Source organism: Ictidomys tridecemlineatus, chromosome 16 (assembly GCF_052094955.1).
Source record: "Ictidomys tridecemlineatus isolate mIctTri1 chromosome 16, mIctTri1.hap1, whole genome shotgun sequence".
Classification (NCBI taxonomy): domain Eukaryota; kingdom Metazoa; phylum Chordata; class Mammalia; order Rodentia; family Sciuridae; genus Ictidomys; species Ictidomys tridecemlineatus.
The window spans coordinates 33641462-33664513 of NC_135492.1; the positions used below are offsets into that span (position 1 = coordinate 33641462).

General features: G+C 32.0%; 1 pseudogene; it reads right to left on the reverse strand.

Annotated features, from left to right (window-relative positions):
* Positions 1–986: 986 nt before the first annotated feature.
* LOC144371298 (uncharacterized) lies at positions 987–2207 on the reverse strand (annotated as a pseudogene).
* Positions 2208–23052: the final 20845 nt, after the last annotated feature.

Sequence of the window (23052 nt, forward strand, 5' to 3'; positions counted from 1 at the left end):
AAGTTTAAATTCAGACTCAGCAACCTGGTGTGGTTTCAAGCAACTTAGCAATACAGTCTCAACATTTGAAAAAGTGGAGAGAGGCCTTAAGAATGTGCCTCAGTGTATAAATAAAAATACCTAAACTTAAACTGAAATACAACAAAAAATTAAAGTTTAAAATATTACACTTCAGTGTTAAACATCAAAAATAGATTTCATATAATTCTTTTCTCAGTATTCAAAAGTTAAAATAGTAAATTTGATTTAGAAAAAACAATTATATTCTTTCAAAGATGATGTTTCTTCACTATGCATGTATGATATTTATGACTGATATTTCTAAAAAATAACTTGATAATGCTTAATAAATTTAAGAAAAAGCTAAAGACAACTACTTGTTTTCTAAACCTAAATGAGTTCTGTATTTTACTGATCCTCATATACATCAAGCTGTAGTATATAGATAATAACTTTACTATACTCTCACATTTATTATAAATGTTACACTGTTATATAAGACATATATTTTGGACAAAATCTGTTAAATTTTCACTACTAGTATGAGTTTTCAGATGTTCAGTGAATTTAAAATTGAAATACATTTTGGATATATTATTTAACTTTTTAGGGTTTCTGGGCACAATGAATTTTCCAAAATAAGCAGTGTTTAAGAAACATGTACCTACATTTTTTTTTCCATTTGTATTTTCTCTAACCAGTAAGTAGCCACAGGTTCTGAGTATTGGTGAATAAATATTGGAGGCATTGACACATTGTCAACTTTCACATTTCAAAACATTCTCTAAGCTATGGTTATTGTGGTGAGGATTAAATGTTGTCCCTTTCTTAGAGTAATGGTCTCATTTGTATAGCTTCTCTCCAATGTGTTCTCTCTGATGTCTAGTAATATATGATATATAATTTAAAAATTTTCTACATTCTCTACATTTATATGTCTTCTTTCCAGAATAAGTAGCCTAGTGGTGAAAATAATTGATTTCTTATTAAAAGCTTTGCTGCATTTTTTTCAATTTGTAAAGGTTCTTTTCTGTATAAATTCTGTTGTTAGCCCCACATTCTTTACATTTGTAGGACTTCTCTCCAGTGTGAGTTCTGCTGTGGTGAATAAGGGTTGATTTTCGGCCAAAAGCTTTGCCACAATCTTTACATTTGTAGGGCTTCTCTCCAGTGTGAGTTCTTCTGTGGTAAATTAGGCCTGAGTTTTGACCAAAAGCTTTGCCACAGTCTTTACATTTGTAGGGCTTCTCTCCAGTGTGAGATCTGCTGTGGTAAATTAGGTGTGATTTTCGACTAAAAGCTTTGCCACAATCTTTACATTTGTAGTGCTTCTCTCCAGTGTGAGTTCTGCTGTGGCAAATAAGATCTGATTTTTGACCAAAAGCTTTGCCATATTCTTTACATTTGTAGGGCTTCTCTCCAGTGTGAGTTCTGCTGTGGCGAATAAGATCTGATTTTTGACCAAAAGCTTTGCCACATTCTGTACATTTGTAGGGCTTCTCTCCAGTGTGAGTTCTTTTGTGGCAAATAAGGTGTGATTTTTTACCAAAATCTTTGCCACAATCTTTACATTTGTAGGGCTTCTCTCCAGTGTGAGTTCTGCTGTGGTGAATAAGGGTTGATTTTTGGCCAAAAGCTTTGCCACAGTCTTTACATTTGTATGGCTTCTCTCCAGTGTGAGATCTGCTGTGGTAAATAAGGTATGATTTTCAACCAAAAGCTTTGCCACAATCTTTACATTTGTAGGGCTTCTCTCCAGTGTGAGTTCTTCTATGGCAAATAAGGTGTGATTTTTGACAAAAAGCTTTGCCACAATCTTTACATTTGTAGGGCTTCTCTCCAGTGTGTGTTCTGCTGTGGCGAATAAGGTGTGATTTCTGACCAAAAGCTTTGGCACATACTTTACATTTGTAGGGCTTTTCTCCATTGTGGTTTCCTCTGTGGTAAATAAGACGTTTTTTTATACTAAAAGCTTTGCCACATTCTTTATATTTGTAGGGCCTCTCTCCAGTATAAATTCTCTGGTGGAGAACAAAGCCTGATTTTTTATATGATTTCTGGTGTTCCCTCTCACTTGGAGTTTTCCCAATTTTCTTTTGTGGTAAATATTCAAGATTACAACTTATACATTTTGCACTTATCACTTCATGAAATATATGTTTTAGGCCCTTTTCTGGTAAATATACTTGGGTATGATTAGGAGTCATGGCTGAAATAGACAAAAATAAAAACAATACCTATTAGACTGGGATAAATATATTTTGCATATGTAACATGAAATTAAGGTAAAGTAATTACATCAGGAGTGCAGCATATTAGTAATTCCAAAGTCACCATAAATCCAAATTATATATTAGTTGAACATAAAATGTACAGACAAAATTATGTTGAGAATATTACCAAAATTATTGTAGAGACCACAGTATCCAAGAGGAGTACATCATTAAGAAGAGTAATATAATAAAGTGTAGAAAAGTATTATTAACAGCCTTTTTTTTCCTTCATAAGATAGTATTGTGTATTTAGGAAATATTTACCAGCTACCTTCACTGTCAGTAGAACAAGAGAAATGTAAAACATATACAAACATTTCTGGCTTTTTTAAAGAATGTCCAAAAAATGTTTTTTGTCTACCATGACATAGAGACATGAAAATAACTAGTAGATTTTGAGTGATAATACCATAAATACTCAATAAGGTTAAAGAGGCAATGGACTCTTAAAAAGAAATATGAACAAAAAATTTACAAAGAAATATACACATATATGTCTATAAAATTTATCATAAAAACATTTTTTAAAGGACTATAAAAACCTTGCATAGCCTATGGCCATAATATTTGGATGAATTCAGCACATGACATTAAAGTATATTAAATTGATTTTTATAATTTTACATTCATGTGATATGAGAATTTCCTTTATTGACAAATACATCTTTTGTTTATCTATAAATATATCATGGTATTTTATACTATATATACAAGTTAAAATGAATAAATAGAATGAATTAACACAAGAATTATTTCATATAATTATCAATTTTTTTCTTACAGGTATTATATTCCTTCTACTAGTATTTATGAAGAACATAATACACTCACTATGTGGTAAAATAAAACTCTTGACCCTATTATGCTGAATAAATAAAAATATGGAGACTTTCACTATCATATAAACCCTACACAAAACACAGTACCTGGTGAGCAAAATTTTGCTCAGTAAATTTCTGAGTTCCACATGTGAATCAAATGCTCCTAAAACTTAATATCTGCCTGCCACTTTTCACTTAATTCAAAGTCCTGCATATATTTCTTATAACACTTTAAGAGACAAAATATTTTATAACTAAATAATAATAGTATATATGTACATATTTTTACACATTTGACATTGATGGGCACACACATTTAAATCCTAGCTTTAATATTGAGAAAAATGTTTGCACTAAACACAAAAGTAGAGGTATCTCTTCAATTTTCTGATTTAATTGCTCATAGATGCATATTTAGTACTGGCAATTCTGGACCTTTAGGTCATCCAACTTTTAATGTTTCATGTGTAATGCTTGAGATTACCCCCAAAATTCTATATCACAAACTGCAACACAAGTCTTTTTTAAAATTGTTTGAGCCATGTCGTTTCGAAATTTCTGTGACTTCTCTCAAATGAAATACTTTTTCACGGCCTCCCAATTAGCAAATATTACAAGGATGACGTTTTTATGCTTTTTTCCCCAAAAATGGACTATATAATCTACTGATGGCTGGCTCCTTTAATGAACAAATAAAAAACAGTACAGCAAATATAAACAAAGAGAAGCATGGCTAAATCCAAGTGAAAAAAAGAAAAAAAAACATTAAGAATTTAACATAAGGAGATTGACAGTTATGAATTACTCAAAGAACACTAAATAACTATTTAAAAAAAGTTTAGGGAGTGAAATTGAAAAATATTAACATCAATGAACACAATGTTTATGTGAATAATTCTTTAAGAAAAAATTAGAGGGGCATTACTAGTGTGCAAATTTGAAATTCTACCAATATGGGAGAGGCTTATCAAGCAGTACCAAGTTTAAGAAAAGTCTAAACAACTTGTACAATACTGTAAAAATTAAAAATCTTTAGGATATATAAAGAGAAGTGTTATATATGTATATATACAGTGTTTTGTGTAGGGTTAATATTATAGTCAAAGACTCCATATATTTTTTCACATTTCCTATATATATAGGAAGTGTGAAAAGAATCCAAGCATACCACAATAAAAAAACAATTATCCAGAAATTAAATCAGTAATCAATATATATATATATATATATATATATATATATATATATAAATCACAAAATAAAATTATAATGATTCATTCACTTCAAAATATTTATGATTACTAATGCATTATTTTAAAACACAAAACAAAAGAAAAAAATGCTAACAGAATCGAATCTAAAAAATGAAAATGTCAAGTCAGTTCCAGTAGAGAGCATGGAAAGAAACCAAGCATGATCTGCTCCTAGAGGCCCTATTTGTTTAGAGATGGATAATGCTCCTGCCTTTTCATCTTATCCTTTTGCACAATTTTTAATCAATGAGATATAGTTTTAAATCATGAAATTTTTCATAATTCTTTTGGACAAGCTTTTGTTGAGTGAGCAAATTGTATCCTAATATGTTCCTTTTAAAACAGAAACAAAGAAAGATCTAGCCTCTCTTATATTTATATACTTTAAATATTTTTTTTATTTACAGGCAATGTGTTCAATATACAACATAAAGTTAATACACAAAATTGGTCATCTGCATTGAGTAGACATTTTATTCTCAAACAGCCATTACTAAAAAAAAATATGTAATATATGAGGTTCCATCTGACCAGAAAGACAAGATCCTATGCCTTTGATCATGTGGGAAAAAGCATAGACTGCTACTCTTATGCCAACATGTCCTGTTTGGACTCTACCTTCATGCATGAAAAATAGCAACTATAAATGTACATCAGGGACTTCACAAGCTGATTTCTAAGTTTCATTTAACCCTGGAAGATAAGAGTTCATCCAAACAAGAAAATAATCATTCTTCTCAAAAGAGGAGAATCATTAAAATAAGACCCCAAGATACATGAATTCTAGTTAATTCTAATTACTGGGCAGGGGAATATAAAACCATTAACAGCCTCAGCTCAACAGGTGTTGGCTAAAATGGGGTTAGAATGTACACTAGATAACTTTGTTACTGCTTTGATTGATAAACTCACACAAAACTCTGTAAATGCTTTGGTCTTAATAACAATTTTGGTCTGTTTCTGTACACCATCTCTGGGAAAATCAGTACTGTCAGATCCTGGACTTCTAGAACCCATTACAACATCTTGACTCACTTGCATAAAATTGTTATATACCTGCAAAAATGTCTCATTGTTGTCTTAGCAGAATAATTTGTCCTTACCATCCACATAGTATTTAATAGGTCACCATCCTGTGCAATTTATACATATAAGATCTATTCCTCTTGATAAAAACAGTGATGAGTTAGTGAAGCTTCTCTCTAAGGCAGAATGTAATAGGTCGATATTCTCCTTAGTGGGTTTACCTGGACTAGCTTGACAAGATTATAAAACTTCTTTGAAACTCACCTATGCTATCATGAACAGTATTATTCATGCCTCCATGGATGTAAATATGCTTAATGAAGAACAAAAACAACATTGTCAACCCATACTTGACAATCATGCTAAAATTGATTGTCTGTTATTGTTACATCATAAAGGATATCAGACGCTTAATAACATGTGTTCCTTCAATTTAAGTTATAATAGTAATTTTATTTCAAAAGACTTAGAGTACCTTAAAGATATCATTCATAAGGTTGAACAAGATGATGGATTTTGGACTTGTTGGATTGGTTAACTTCATGTTTAATCAATTTCATGTGGGTCAAAAATATTCATAGGTGGATGTTTACTGATGTTGGAACTTCCTGTTGTCTATGTCTGCCCTATTTTTTGCCCCCACCAGCATTAGGGAGATAAGTAATATTATTTATTCAAAAGGCCTTTAGAAAGAGGGGAGGTATTAGGTATTCTGACCTTGGAATAGACAGGAAAGTGTTGGAGTGATTGTAACTGGCACCCTGAGTCCCAAAATTGTAATGCCCAATAGTTTCTCCCTGAAGCTATTAAGACAACTCTACAGGTGCACTATCTAGTCTCTGTGGTAATGTCCTTAGGGAGAAGGGGCTCTATACTTGTATTAACTGTTGCTAATCTTGGATAGCTAGCACTTGGGCTTACAGAAAAACTGGGTTAGAATGTATTCATGGTATCAGAAGGTAATGTAATTTTGGATTATTATATGTGCAGCTGTTAAGAGGGGTGGCCAGTAATTTTTTTCTTTTTTTCTTTTCACTGTGTGTGTGTGTGTCTCTCTCTCTTCTCTTTGCTTCTTTAAAAGTTTCCTTACAAGAAGATTTGAAACAGATCATGCTGGCCCTCAAAACAAAAGGTAAGTTTTGATGGCTAATTGTAATAAACTGGGACATCACTAAAGAAGAAAACAGAGAACAACAAGGAATTTGAAAATGTGATAAATGTAGGGCAGTATGTGTTCAATGATTACAATCAAAATAAATAAACCTAAGCTTCTGAAAATTTCTTCTGCTGGATAACTACTCTTTCAACGTTTTTTAGTTTGGTTTTCTCCTTGACATTTAAATGACTCAACTGTGTCCCCTTCTATGTGTAGTCTACAATAGTTTACATCACTAAATTATACTAGGTAATATTTATCTAAAGTGAAGAATATCTGTACTAAAAATGCCCTTATGCCCTTTTTCACTGAAACACAAATCTGAAACTCATTCTTATAGAGAAGTTCGCAGAAGATACTCTGCAACAGAAGTAAATTAAATAATAATTAGTAGTTAATAATTTTAAAGGGAAATTAAACTTACCCAGAAAGGCAAAGTTTCTATAATTCTCTAGCATCACATCTCTATATAAATTTTTCTGAGCAGGCTGAAGGCATTCCCACTCCTCTTCAGTAAAATCAATGGCTATATCCATAAATGTTAACAGTTCCTAAAATAAGAGTAGGTAAATAAATAACACATTGACAACATGAACATTTGCACAGTCTGTAATGTAATTAAAGTTGAAATAAGAGTTAGTAGACTATCATGTAGGTAGTGTACTTCTGCAGAAAAAGTGATTGAAGTTCAAAAAAGTATACATACACCACATTTATGAAATACAATATAAAACTAAGGCATTATCCCAAAAATATATTTTTTTTCATTTTTTATGTCTTGATCTAAATTATACATATTTTTCAGATAAGAAAATCATGGTAATTAAGAACGGGAACCCTCAAATTTTAATTGTACAACCACTAATCAGAAATTTACTAATGTGTAGAATCTTATTTGTTATTTTTCTAATAGATCTAGCTATTCTGAATGTGTAGTGAGATCTCTAGTAACTCCAACATCAATGGTATAAGAGAAATTTTGAAATGCAACAAGGTAGACAAACCACTTAATGGAAATATTTAACAGTTTATTTAAGTTCAAATATTTAATGTTTTTTATGTGTGTTATTAATATAAAAAATAGCAATAACAATCCTGTTTGAATTATCCTTTCTACATTTTGTATTAACATACAATATATATATATATATACAAACTTTGATTGATGTTTATATTGTATGATATTTATAATAGAATATATGTATAGTTCTTGAAACAAATATAATTTGGTTTTTTTTAATTTGTTCTTTCTAGTTTTACCTGACTTAGTAAAATCGATTTTTATGATATTATGAAAGCATGGGATATATCTTATCCTAATTAAAATCCTGTTCTTGTTTGTGGTTACAATGGTAGGATTCACTTATAGATATATATATTTTATATTTTTATTATTTTCCCTTTTATTTATTTATTTATTCATTTATTTATTTTTTGTTTACGATTGGGCAATCTACTGATCTTCTTTTCTTACCCTTCCCCACTTTATGAGCTTCAGATTTCACATATCAGCAATAACTTTCAACTTTTGGTCTTAAAGAAATGGTTTGTTTTACTTAACATAAAATCTCCAGATTCATCTATTTCCTAGCAAATGTCATAAAGTCATTCTTACTTATGGCCAATTCATAGTTTATTGTGCACATAAGAAATAGTTTTTTGTCCTGTCATCATTGAATGGACCCATTTTATCATTGAATGGTTGGTTTTATAGCTTAGCTATTGTCAATTGTGCTGCTATAAACATAAATGTGGCTATGTCAATGTAGTATGCTGATTTTATGTCCTTTGTGCATATACCATGCAGTCAAAAAACTGGGTAAAATTGAGGTTCCATTTCTTTAACAATATTCATACAGGTTATTATGTTTCACTTAGACCTCTATACAGCTGGAAAAAGTGGAATTAATCTATAACTGAGGTAAAAATAAAACATACACAAAAAAATTATAAGCCATAAAATGACTAGAATTTATTATCAAATCATTCATCCCAATAAAAAACTAATTTTTTTTAATATTTATTTTTTAGTTATCAGCGGACACAACATCTTTGTTTGTATGTGGTGCTAAGGATTGAACCCAAGCCACACACATGCCAGGCAAGTGAGCTACCACTTGAACCACATGCCCAGCCCCTAAAAAGTAAAATTTAAAAACTAAAAGTAAAGAAAGTCTAAGCAAAAGAGAAAAATTAGAAGCTATTAAAGATAAACATAACACAGAGTTACCAGTATCAATGTTGGTGCTTTTAAAAAGCAAATGAGCCCAGTCTAGTGATGGACAACTGTAGTTCCAGTGACTAAGGAGGATAAGAAAAATGGATCAAAAAATATATAATATTGTCTTATATATGTTGTATTGAGCAACTTAGTGAGGCACTTAGCAACTCAGCAATACTCTGTCTCTAAATAAAATATAAAAAAAGGACTGAGGATGTGGCTTTATTGTTAAGCACCCCTGGGTTCAATCTTCAATACAGATTTTTTAAAAAACAGATACAATTAAAAAAAACACTAGCAAATTTGAAAATTCAAAAATAGAAAAAAAATATCAATTATACAGTATGTAATTGCAAATATAGGCATATATAATGATTTCTCACTTTATGGAAATACACTCTGGAAAATTTATCCTAAAAATATTTTGCAATTTTCCAATTCTCTGAGTGCAATGACAGAATCTAGGTGGTATAGACTAGTACATGGCTAAGATATTTGCTAGATTCATGGTTGTACATAAAGTCAACTGCTGACCAAAATACCATGATGCCACATGATTGATGTTATGAAGTAAAATCAATCAGGGTAAACCTCATAATTATATAAATGGTGGAACTACAGAAAACACTGACAACAAAACTCTTAAAACATGCTAGGATATTGGGAAAAGAGTGTGATAATAAAATGCTATTTTATCCCTTCACTCATAAAACATAACAACATATTTTGACACATTAAATGCAGAATATAAGTTATTAATAAATAATACTGAAATATATAAGAAAGTACAAAGATCAAAAGTTTATATAAAAAAGATAGGGTTCGTATGGTGGTGCACACATGAAATATCTACTATTCTGGAGTCTAAGACATGAAGTTCAAAATTTAAGGCCAACTGAAGTAATTGAGAAAACCCCATCTGGAAATAAAATTTAAAACAGAGCTGAGAATATGCTCAGCATTAAGACACTTTGGTTGAATTCCTAATATCATAAAAGAAAAAAAATAGTTTTTTTTGTTTTCAAAATTATATAATATAATAGATTTAAACTTATGAATTACAAAATATTAATTCAAAAAATTTATTCAAATGATTACATTAAAAGCTGCAAAAGTAACAAAGGAAAAAAAAACCCTAATTTCTTCACATATAATCAAATGCTTATAAGAAGAACAAATACAACAGATTGCAAAAGAAAAACAAAAAATTATTGAAGAGTCACATTAAAAAGGATATATCTAAGTGTTCAATAATCATAAAAACTCAAAATCTTTAGAAATTAGATAACATTGAATAAAATCACATCATATAGATGAATTAAATAGTATTGATGAATATGTGGAATAAATGCATTCACAAAAAAAAGGAAAATAATAATTTAAGCTTTTATTATCTATTTGTAGAAACTGTTTTGTAAATCATATGTATATGATACACCCACACAGTAATCATAGACTAAAATTACAGCAACTGTACATGAGAATACAGCCACATTCTTCCAGAGTTGAAACCAAGGGGCATGGATAAAGAGGAAGAAATAATAATTAAATTTTGTAAAATGTAAATTCTAGGAGCTAGAATATTTGTTGATGTATTATATCCAGTCTGACAAATACAATAAAATACCATATATATTTTATGCTGATGTCACATGAATGTTGCATTTCATATGAAAGTATGTTTACAAAAGAATATACAGTATTTGAGAAAATAAAAATACAGAAAAGAACATAAAAGACTCAAATATTCAACATTATTTACAAAGGATAAAACTATTATACAAATGATCACTTTTCTCAAGGTACTCTTTAACAAAAACTGGTCATAATTTTACCATTCTTTACTTTTGTTAAAGAATAAATCAAAGCAACAAGTTCTAAAATTTTCTTGGAAAGTTGAATGTATATAAAATTAGACAAGAACTCTCTCATATATAAGAGCAAATGTACTAGTGATCATTACCTGACACTAATGCATGTTAAAATATTACAACAGTGTAGTAATTTTAAGATAAAGAAATCACAATACAGAAAACTACTTAGGGCAATTCATATGTATGCAAATATCTTTTTACTGATAATTATTATAAGTGTATAAATCAAAACATATCAATAAAATATTTAATGTTAGTGAATGCTACAATCCAACCTCAAGGTAGATGTTAGAATAAAAGGCATAGATTACAAAATCGACTTGTATGCAGAGTGTGTGTGACACTGAAATTATACACAAGAATCCACTAAACAGCAGATATAAAGAGAGATAATTTTAAAAACTAAAATAAAAATAAATCAAAGCAGAATATAAGCCTCCCTCCATTTATGGATACACCAAATAAATACATACTCCTGTTTTGAGTCCATCAAAAAACTGTAAAGGAATTAGAGGCACACAAATTGGAAAACTGGAAAAAAAATATCGAGCAAGACATAAGTAGAGGGGCTGTGGATGTGGTTCAAGCGGTAGCGAGCTCGCCTGGCATGCATGCAGCCCAGGTTCGATCCTCAGCACCACATACAAACAAAGATGTTGTGTCTGCTGAAAACTAAAAAAAAAATAAATATTAAAAACTTTTCTTTCTCTTAAAAAAAAAGACATAAGTAGAATGCACTTGAAGATTTTCCTAATTTGAGCAATATGCAAAATTACTGGAACAAAATGCCCAAATCCAGTGTTAATATAAATAAAGGAAGATTGATTTGTGTTTGAAACATATTATTTAACTCTAAATTGGCTGTAGTTTAAATGCTAATTTATCTGTACACACAGAGGAAGGAATAAGATATACATGAGTATTTACTCCAGGAAGGAAAAAAAATAAGTGGTTTTCTATGGCCAAGCAAGATCCATTAACTTTATTCCATTAGACAAGAGTGAAAGAGGTGTTAAATCTTAAGGGAACCCCTTAATCCCTTAGAGGGATTTGCCAACATTTTCTAAAAATGCAAATAGCTGTTGCTAACAGTTGAACTTTTATCTAGACAGTACCAAAATATTAACAGAGAAATACAGACCACCACTGAAAGCCAAAGTGGTAGTTTAGCACTTCTTGAGCTCTATCACCCAGCTCACTTTACTAATAACATCAGACCTAATCCATTCTTTCTGTAAGTAATTTGTCCCAATATTAACTTTTTCCATTCAATGGACTACATCTGAAACCTCAAAGCATTGAAAGCACTGGTAACTGTGCAGGTGGAAATCTCCCTAGAACAAAAAGAAGTGTTTTCACATTGGTGTGCAAACATTGTAATGGGCTAAAATCTTGAATATTAGTGAAGAAAAATGGTTACAATCACAGATGCCTCTTTATTTCTAAAATAGGTGCATATCAATTTTTTTTTCCAGTGAGCATAAGGCACCCTCCAACTATAAGATCTTCTGCATGAACACAGCTGTTAGAATGGCTACTCTCAAAAAGTGGAATAGTAAGTAATACTTCCATGAATATGGAAGAAACACTGTGCTAGACTATAAAATTAGTGAAGACATTTTTAATAAAATGGAAGTTGAGAGTTCTATAAGTTATTTCTTTGAGAAACTAAGCTCTCTACATTTATACTGCTCTTGAACAAGAAAATCCCCGAGTACTTGTCTGGACTTATGAGAGGCATTAGATGTGCCAGCTGTGGCATCCTCATATTACATAGTTCTGAAACACAGTTTCAGGAAAATACCAGAGTATGGAATGAAAATGCTCTCATACACATTTCACAAATGAGCATAAAGACACTCTGACAGGTTGTCTGCCTTTAGAGACACAAAGGAAGAATAGAAACACATGATTTTTCCAAGATCAAGTGATTTTTCTTTACTTTTCAATTATATAAAATGCTTATAAACAACAACAAAAATTTTTGCTTTTGATTTTTTTCTACGGTACTGGGGATTTGAAAGAGCAGCATGTTAATTCTGGGCTACATACCCCACCATGTTTTAAAATCATGAGACAGGTTTTTCTAATTGTCTAATTAGTCTACCTAAGTTCCTGATGTTTACCTTGAAATTGCAATCTTACTGACTTAGCCCACTTGAGTCTCTGGAATTAACATGCATGTATAATTGCACCCAGAGAGAAAAAAAATACTTTAAATTCTCATCCAGTTTTTGGTATACCATGTTCATTTCAAATATAATATGGGTAAAATAACTGATAATACTGCAAAAATGTAACTGATAATACTGGAAAAGGGGGAAGTTGTCATTGAACAGAAAGCTAACATTTTATATATAAATGCAACTCACAATACAAGGGCATAAATTTAAAATCACATTCAACATCTGTCTGAAGATTTAAAAAAAGTTTAAAAGTACCAGGTATGTAGCAAAGTGGTACAGTACCTCTGGCTAAATCCACAAAACCACAATCTCCAAAAAGAAGGAGAATGAATTAAGGAGGAAAAAACCCTGAGATACCTACAGAATATCTCACCCTGCTCCTGGAGGAAAAAACACATGGATTTGTAATTATGATGATCTCCTCACTCCAGAATCCACAACATAATCTGAGAAGATTCAGAAATATTGCCACAAATGTTCTTACATAGAATTTAAGATAGGGGCTGAAGATATTCTATAGGATACTATAGGACTTCCAGTGTCTACTGTTAATATATGATCCAGTTAACTGGCCAGTGAAAATTCATGGCTGACCTTTCTCAAAAGAAGACACACGAATGCAGAAACCAAAGATTACACCAGGGATTCTAGCAAACCATTGCCAGTTCCCACCATAGTCAGTGCAGCCAGTTTCAACCAGACTCACCATCCAGTCTCAGGATTTCACTGCACACTCATCATTTAATCTCTTTTTAGGAACCACATGTCCTCTCTATAAATCACAAAGTACCTATACAGGAGAAAAAAAATCAGGTTCACTGAACATAAGTGATGAAGCCTAGAAGTGGATACTCACTCTGGCAGACTTGACACCAGATGGTCAAAACTTGCTTCTCTTTACTGAATGTGTGTAGATTGGACAATGTTTATATAAGGGGTCCTGATTGGACATAACTTATGTCTTCATATGCTCAATCTGAAACTAGTGAGTTTTTTGAGAGTCAGGAGATAAACTCAAATCCAGAAATAAATGATGTCACAATTGTAGGGTCTTGTCTGTACACACATTTATTTATTTATTTATTTTGAGGATCTGGGAATTGAAATCCAGATCCTCAGGCGGCATCAAATTTATGGCAACGTATCCTTGGAGAAGTAAAATCCAGCCAACCCAGAAAAGCATTTACATTAAAACTTGCATATGAGGCCTTTTGAATGTGTAGATTATGTATGTAAATATATTATTTATGGATGCAAATAATACAGTGACAATCCTGTAAAATTTCAGTTAACTTCTCTTGTATGAAAATAGATTGAACATTAAAATTATATGATGTGGAAAGATAATTATTTTTTTAGAATTCATATAAAAATAGTAAAATTGAATTTTATAGTATAACCCATAATTTCCACTATGTGAAAATTACCATTATGTATTTAAAATATTACTAATAAAGTATATGTATTTTTGGAACAGCACCCTCAAAACTATGTCAGGAGTCTAGAAAATCTCAGTTCACAGAACCATATTTGAGAGTTATGCTTGTCCTCAGTTAAAGAAGATGAAGGACATGATCACTTCTTTTTGTTCTACAGGTGAATGATACATTTACTTTTTAACCAATATTTCTCCTGAGATATAAAAAACTAGAGAGAAACTGCCCTGAGTCAGGGCAACAAGATTTCACCAGAAAGTGTATGGTGTGTGTATGTTTGTAATATATATATATATTTCCCCAGATCCAAAGATTTTAGTCTATTATTTAAGTTGACTAATGGAATATTCTTATTTTTATGACATGATATTAGACCCAATGGCCTGTCTATAACATTTTCTTTTTATTTATAGGATGAAATCCCCTTAAGAAAGTGAGCTTGAAATGAAGATGAATTGTGTTGCTATCATGATGTCATACACATATAATCCCAGGTAGGGGATTTAAAATTTTGCTTCTTTAAGAATACTACTAAAGCACAAGAAATAGAAACAAGAGTCATTAGGTGGGATGAATTCAAACTGAAAAGATTCTTCTCAGCAAAAAAAAAAAAAAGGTGAGGTGAAAAGTGATACCAGAGATAGGGGCGAATTTTTACCACATGCACATCAAGTAGAAACCTAATATCCAGGATATATAAATAACTTAAAAAACTTAATACCAAAAAACAAATTTTCCAATCATTAAATGAAATGGACTAAGGAACTGAAGAGATACGCTTTTTAGAAGATAAACAATCAATAAATCAATAAAAAAAAATGTTCAACATCTCTAGCAATGAAAGAATTGCAAATCAAAACTACTCCAAAATTTAATCTTACTCCAATCAGAATGGCAGTTATTAAAAATACAAGCAAAAATATATGTTGATGAGGATGTGAGAAAAAAGCCCCACTGTAAAAATGTTGGTAGGACCCTAAATTTGTGACACCAATCTGGAAAAAAAATAAGGAGATTCCTTAGAAAACTTGAAAAGAAACCGAAATTTACCCAGCTACCCAACTCCTCAGTTAAGACCAACCAGAGCTAAAAACCGAATAATACAGAGGCATATCCACATCAATGTTCATAGCAAAACAATTCACAATAGATAAACTATAGAACTAATCTATATGTTCTTCAATAGATGAATGGATAAAGAAAATATGGTCTATTTACACAGTGGAATAATACTGAGCATTAATAGAGAATAAAATTATGGAATTGGGAAGTAAATGGATGAAGTTGGAGAATATCATGTTAAGGCAAGTAAGCCATTCCTCCTAAACCAAAGACCTAAGGTTTTCTCTGCTAAGTGGATGGTGACCCACAACCACAATGAGGGAAGTGGAGGTAGCATGGAAGAAATGAAGAAACTTTGAATAAGACAAAGGGGAAGGAGGTGATGGGAGATGGTATAGATGGTGGAATGAGATGAAAATCTTGTTGTACCCAAAGTAGAGTTACATGGGGTTTGTAACTATACTTTCTGTACAACAAGAGAAATAAAAGTTTGTGCTCCATTTGTGTACTATGAAGTGAAATGTATTCTGCTCTATTAGCAAGTTAGAAGAAATTAATAAATTAATTGATTTCTAAAAATTTAGGAAAGAGACTTGCATTTCCCTAGATCTATATATAAACATATATGAGGAGATATATATATATATATATATATATATATATATATATAACATATTTAGTGTATATAATTTATGAACAATTTTTTTTCATATTTCTATAAATTTTTTTAAAGAAATGACAACAGAAGCATTACAATTCTTATTTCTTGTATAGAACACATTTTTTCATATCTCTGGTTGTATAAAGTATGGTGATACAAAGTGTCTTCGTACATGTACTTTTGATTATGGTCTCTATCACCTTCCACCATTCTTGCAAATCCCGTGTCCCCTTTCTTTATCTACCACCCCTCTTCTTTATTGAGAATCCATCTATTTCTCTCATGCTCTCTCTCCCTACCCCATTGTGAGTCAGCCTCCTTATATTTGGCATTTTTCTTTGAATTGGCTAACATCACTTAGCATTATCTTCTTCAATGCTATCCATTTACCTGCAAATGCCAGACATGATTATATACCTAGAAGACTCAAATATCTCCACCAGAAAACTTCTAGATCTCATAAATAAATTTAGCAAAGTAGCAGGATATAAAATCAACATCCATAAATCAAAGGAATTTCAGTATATCAGTGAAAAATCTTCTGAGAAAGAAATGAAGAAAACTACCCCATTTACAATAACTTAAAAAAAAATACTTGGGAATTGTCTGGAACTAGAAGGAAATTCTCCTTCAAAGATTAGCCTGACAGCCCCCTGGGAGACATTCTGCCCTGAAGGCATCCTGCAGCTACCTATCTCCCTGGAACACCCTGCGGTTATCAAGATCATCAGACATCTTGCAGCTGGCAGTTTTACCCACCCACATCCAGCAATTGTAAAGAGCTTCCCCATCCCCAGCATATAAATACCCCTGTGTGAACAATAAAAGTTTGCAGCTTGATCAGAACTTTTGTCTTGCTGTCACCTTTCCTGTCTCTTGTCCCTTCATTCCTCCCCATCTAGGTTCGCTGCCCACATTGATGTGTCCTGCCGAACAGGACAGAGAATCAACTTAATGAAAGAGGTAAAGGGTCTATACAAGAAAAACTACAGAAACCTAATGAAGAAAAATCAAAAAAGACCTTAAAAAATAGAAAGATCTACTTTGCTCATCAATAGGTACAATTAATATTATCAAAATGACAGTACTACCAAAGCACTATGCAGATTTACTACAATTCTGATCAAAATCCTAATGGCATTCCTCATAGAAATAAAAAAAGCAACAATGAAATTTATCTAAAAAAAAAAGATACCAAGAATAGCTAAAGTAAACCTTAGCAGAAAAAGTGAAGCAGGTGGCATCACTATACCAGACCTTAAACCATACAACAGAGCAATGGTAACAAAAACAGCATTGCATTTGAAAAAAAATACTGCAGATTAATGGTACAGAATAGAGGTCACAGAAACTAACCCACAAAATTATAATTATTATATATTAGACAAAGGTGTCAAAACATGCACTGGAAAAAAGATAGCCTCTTCAACAAACCACCATCTCTCACCATGCACAAAACTCAACTCCAAATGTGTCAAGAACCTAGGAATTAACCCAGATACTCTGTGTCTAATGGAATAAAATACAGGCTCTATTCTTTATCATGTGTGATTAGGCCCCAATTTCTTTAATAAGACACTGATAGCACAAGAATTAAAACAAATTATCAATAAATGGGATAGAATCATACAAAAAAGTTTATTCTCAGCAAAAGAAACAATCTGTGAGGTGAAGACAAAGCCTGTATTTTAGGAGGAATAATTTACCCCTCACATATCAGACAGCACTAATCTCTAGGGTACATAAAGAACTCAAAAGACTAAGCAAATAATACTAATAGTGATGATGATGATGATGATGATGATGATGATGATGATGATGATAATAACCCAATCAAGAAATGGGCCAAGGATATGAACAGAGAGTTTTTAGAAGAGAATATACAATTAATCAACATTTTTTTCATATATATGATTGGTTATGGCCCTCCCTTTTCAGTACCAAAAACACTTCTGGTTCAGTTTCTAAGGAGGGGAAACACGACCAAGAATTATTCTCAACTCTCCTTTATAAATTATCAAATACAATTATCTATGTCATTTTCTAAACATAGCTGGACATGGGAAATATAGGTTTAGAGCAGAGAACATTTTTATTAGAAACACAGTGTAAAAGAAAGAAAAAAAAACATAATTATTTGTACCACATTGAACCACAAGAGAAATGGAACCTGGAATTCAGAAAAGAAAGACTGAAACTTTTATACTTTGGAATGTGGATGACATGGATGCCTAAAGTGAAAAGGTTATTACAAGCTTTTGAAAGAAAATTTATGTGAGTGGCAGATAATGGTTAACCAAATAGAATCTGCACAGTGTATTCCAGGGGCTTTGTCAGCTGTGCACAACAGAACATACAGGTATTCATAGCCTCATGAAGAGCATTATTCATCTGTGCCCTCTAAAATTATTCCCATAGTACAGATGAAAAAACATGGGTATCTGGATACTAAATGGCAATTAAGCAGCCCACAGAATACTACCCAGATACAGAACTGTATGAAATTTCTTCAAAGACCATCAATGTATTGTCAGCTCCTGACACAGGGATGTCAGTCTGGGGAAATATTATTTTCTCTGCATTTTGAAGAGAGTGCATTGAGAATACATTTCAGGGGCAACATAAATACTTTTTTCTCTTTCATATTAAGAAACTCTTCAGAAACAGAGCTCACAAGACAGATTTCTTAGAAGGGTAAATGCCTGAAGATTACAAAACAACAACAACAAAAAAAAAAAAAAAAAAAAAATCAGTGTCCCTGAGTGACTCAGTAAGGAAATAAATCTAAAAGGCTTATAAGAAACTGAAAAGCAAAAAAGTAACTATTTCTAAAAATAAATATATTCATTAGTTGCTATCTCCACAACATTTCATTAGGTAGACAACACATTATGTATGAATATTTTGGATTGGCCAAATTTTATTCCATATGATTTTATATTAAATTCCAAATTCCACATAATAGAATTCATGATTCACTGCCAAAAATATTACAGAAAAAAATTTTTTAAGGAGTGGATGTTTAGTAAATATGTCATTTAACAATTTTATTACCATATGATTTTAAAGAAATTTATTCATTTTCTGGCAGCCATAGTGTAGAGAAATTTCTTATTTATTTTTCCTGTAGTAATTAACAAAGATAAGCCCTAGAATCAACTTTAAATAATCTACCCTTACAATTATACAAGAAACCTATAATAAATGATGAGTTAAAAAAAGTCAATTTTAAAAAATAATTTAAACGTTTTTATTTATTTGAAATCAATCTCTAGCTGCATTTTTGGATCCTTTTCTCATTTTTTAAGCCAAAATTATATAAAAGACAGAAGTTTGAACTTCATATTTATACATGAGATATGTTTATTAACTATAAAAATTCAAAATCTTTAGAAATTTAAGAAACAAAAATAAAAACCCATCATGAGAAAAATTAAGTAATATTGATGAACATTTAAAACAAACTAATAATCATTAACTCAAAAGGAGTTTAAATTAGTATCTATTTGTAGAAACTATTTTGCTATTAAATATACATGATACTCCCCATCACAGAGACTTACTGAAATTAGAGCATATGTGATCATGATAACATGTAAGTACGCAATGGTACTCATCCAAACACTTGAAGCCCAAGCTCAATACAATATACATCTTAGAAGATATAAATAATAATCTGTAGGAAAAATGGTCACTGGGGCCAGTAACATTTCATAATATATCCAGTTTAAAAAAGAGCATAAAACACTATGTATAAATTTTACATAGGTGCCTTATGCAAGTGGTATTTCACATGTGTACATTTTTAGAAACAAAATATGTAGAACTTATGAGAAAATAAAAGTCACAAAAAGCACATAAAAGACTGAATTATACATCCTATGTAAATAATAAAACTCACCATTACAAAGGTGATAATTTTCCCCCAAATTAACCAACAATATATGTCACTAAAACGTCTATGTACAAATATGAATATATAACAGTGAAGTCTACTTTTATGTGTATTCTATAAAGCAATAATTCAAAAAACTATATATAAATATATGATAGAAGAAAATAGGAGAATAGGGAAAGGGTAACTACTGAATACTGAAGGGGAGCAAATTATATTTCATGTTTTATGATTATGTCAAAATAAACCTTACTATTATATACAAGAATAATGCAATAATAAAAAAATCATCAAGCTTTACTTTAAATGAAGTAAGAAACCAAAGCATAAATTTTTAAAATTTATCTAAAAAGTTATATGTAACTTTAGCCAAAAACCTTTTTAATTATAAGAGCAAAAAAAGAACTTATCATGGCCTACTATTCATATATGGTGTAAAATTATAATATTGCAATAATAAAAAAAATCACAATATAAATAAGATTCCCATATGAATACATATGTATGTAAAAACAGTATGCTTTATTGCAATAGCAAATACTAGATAAATCAAACCATAACAAAAATAATCTCAGCAACTTAGCTAGGGCCTTTCTCAAAATAAATGTAAACCTGCTAGGGCTGTTTACTGATGAAGAGTCCTTGCTTCCCCAATGCTGAAGTATAACACCAGAGAAGTGCACCAAGGCACATTTAGAGTAGAAAGTAGAAGCTTTATTAAAGGACAGTAGAAAAGACTTCTCCCCAGAAGAAAAAGGGGACCAAAGAGGTAAAATCCATGAAAGGGATTTTTTTTTAAGTAAGGTCTTTTTAGCTTTTTTATAGCTAAGGTCTTCCTTCAGCTATCCCGCATTCCTGTGACATTTCTGTCCTTTGTTCTGTTATCTTGCAGTGTTGGAATGTAGGTGGGAAGAACCAAAGTGTGGAGGACAGGTGGCCTGAAGGAGTAATATGGGCTGGAAGGGCTTTTGGATTAGCATCACTATGATAGCTGTGAGCTGCTTCATTAAAATTTCCTAGGGATGGGCTCAGGGCCTTGGGGACATTTTCAATTCTTGTTATCCTGGACTCCATTCTCAATATGGTTTTCATTCTTGATTTTACTGGATATTAGACCCAATTTGCCTAACTACACTAACTACCTATCTATAAATCTGGCTTCACTACCAAGGATATGGCTAGGTAGTACAGTATCCCTGAGTTCACCTAACTTTAACAAAATAATAATAATGAACAAATTAAAAATAGAAGAATGTCAAAATGAAAATTAGCTAGCTCAAAAGGAAATTAGGTACCTCAAAATGACAGTTCTTCTCCTGCAGGAAAATGGATGTTGGAGATTTGATTTTGATAATTATTCCACCTGTCAATCTCCAGCATCTGGTAAGACACTGGGATGCAGGAACACACCTGCTACATAGTATTTTATGCAGATTCTGAGGATTCCCTTTGAGCATAAGGAAGGCAGCAAAGAGTCTCTGCCACTGACATGTTCCCTACCTGGTAGGCCAGTAGGACTGAAGAAATAGTTGCCTAGTGGAGGAGTTAAGCCTGCAGACTCCAGAGACTGCCCAGAGTCGCAATCTGCTATCTCCTGTTTTCAACACAGCCAGTCTTGTGGTTCCAATAGTCTTTCTCCACCAGCCTCCCTTGCTAGGCCAATGCACACTCACCATTTCCTGGTTCTCAGAAGTAGGGCTACTTGGGATCCTCAGTTTCTGCAAAGCAGAACAACATGTGACTCTGAAGTGTGAGACTACAGATGGCAAAAATGGAGGACTCAGGAGATAAGAAGTGAAAAACCCACCCTCCCTGATGACACACGATTGGACAATTCCCACAAAATGCTCTTGATTGGAAAAGGCTTCAGATCATGAACATTGAATCTGAGAGAAGTGAACAATTTTTTGAGTGACAGGGAATATTATCTAATCCAGGCATGAATAAAGGCTAGAATCTCAGGTCTTTGAGTGCTGTTTTTTTTTGTTGTTGTTTTTGTTTTTTTTAATCTGAGAAATGAACCCCACCCAGAGTCTCAGGCTGCTGTGATTTTAAGACAAGGTTGTTTCTCATAAGTGGGAACTAATCCAACCAACAGAACATTTTCATTTAAACTTACATATAAAGTAATTTGAGTTTATGGATTATATATGCTTGTATATTATTCAGGATTTAATATAAAATAATGACAATAATTATCAAATTTTATATATATTTTTTTGATATCTGTTCTTTTTAGGTTACAGGTTGAACTTTGAACTGGGAAGAAAACCCCCCCAAAAAAAGTGCCCAATAAAAACAACAAAAAAGGGGTTGGGATTGTGGCTGAGCAGCAGAGTGCTCACCTCCCATGTGCAAGATCCTGTGTTCGATCCTCAGTACTACATAAAAATAAATGAGTGAAATAAAGGTATTGTGTCCAGCTACAGCTAAAACAAACATAAAAAACATAAGGTAAAAATGAGAAACCAGCCTCTACCTCAGATCAAAGACTGTCCAAAGAAGGGGGCATGGCTCTTATTCTTGGAAAGACACACCCGAGCACTCCTAGGTTCATACCCACCCTGCTGAGTTGTTTATCTACAAATAACAGGAAAGATCTGCTGTGCCTGGTGTCCCTGACTCAGTCAGGCTAGGTGGGGATCAATAGCAACCCCCTAGCCGCCACCAATCAGCATTAGACAGGGAAAATTCCTGGGATTCCAAATGACACTTCCAGTAGTAGTTTATGGTGGTTGATAAAATTTTGGGAAACCATATAGTACAGAATATACTCCGCTCATGGCCTAAACCAATCTGTTCAAATGAATCCCCATCTTGTACTAACTAATCATCCTTACCCAACTTGTTCCCACCAGTAAATGTGCTAATCATGTTTTAGAGTTTTTTATGATTTTCCCAAGGTGTGTAATGATTTTCTAAGAGATGCTATAATGTATGTGGGGTACCTACCTTCCCCAAAGAGTTATAAAACTGCTGAAAACCCTGGGCTCAGGTCCTCTAAGCCACCAGTTGCTGTGTGTATGGAGGACTGACCTAGCTTGCAATAAAAACCTCTTTGGTCCTTACATTGATCTTGGTCTCTGGTGGTCTTTTGGGAGTCCTCCATTTGAGCATAACAATCTCTCCTGAAACCCATGGGAAAAGAATTCAGCACTCCAGTTCTCTAGGACTGTAGGTTTATAGCA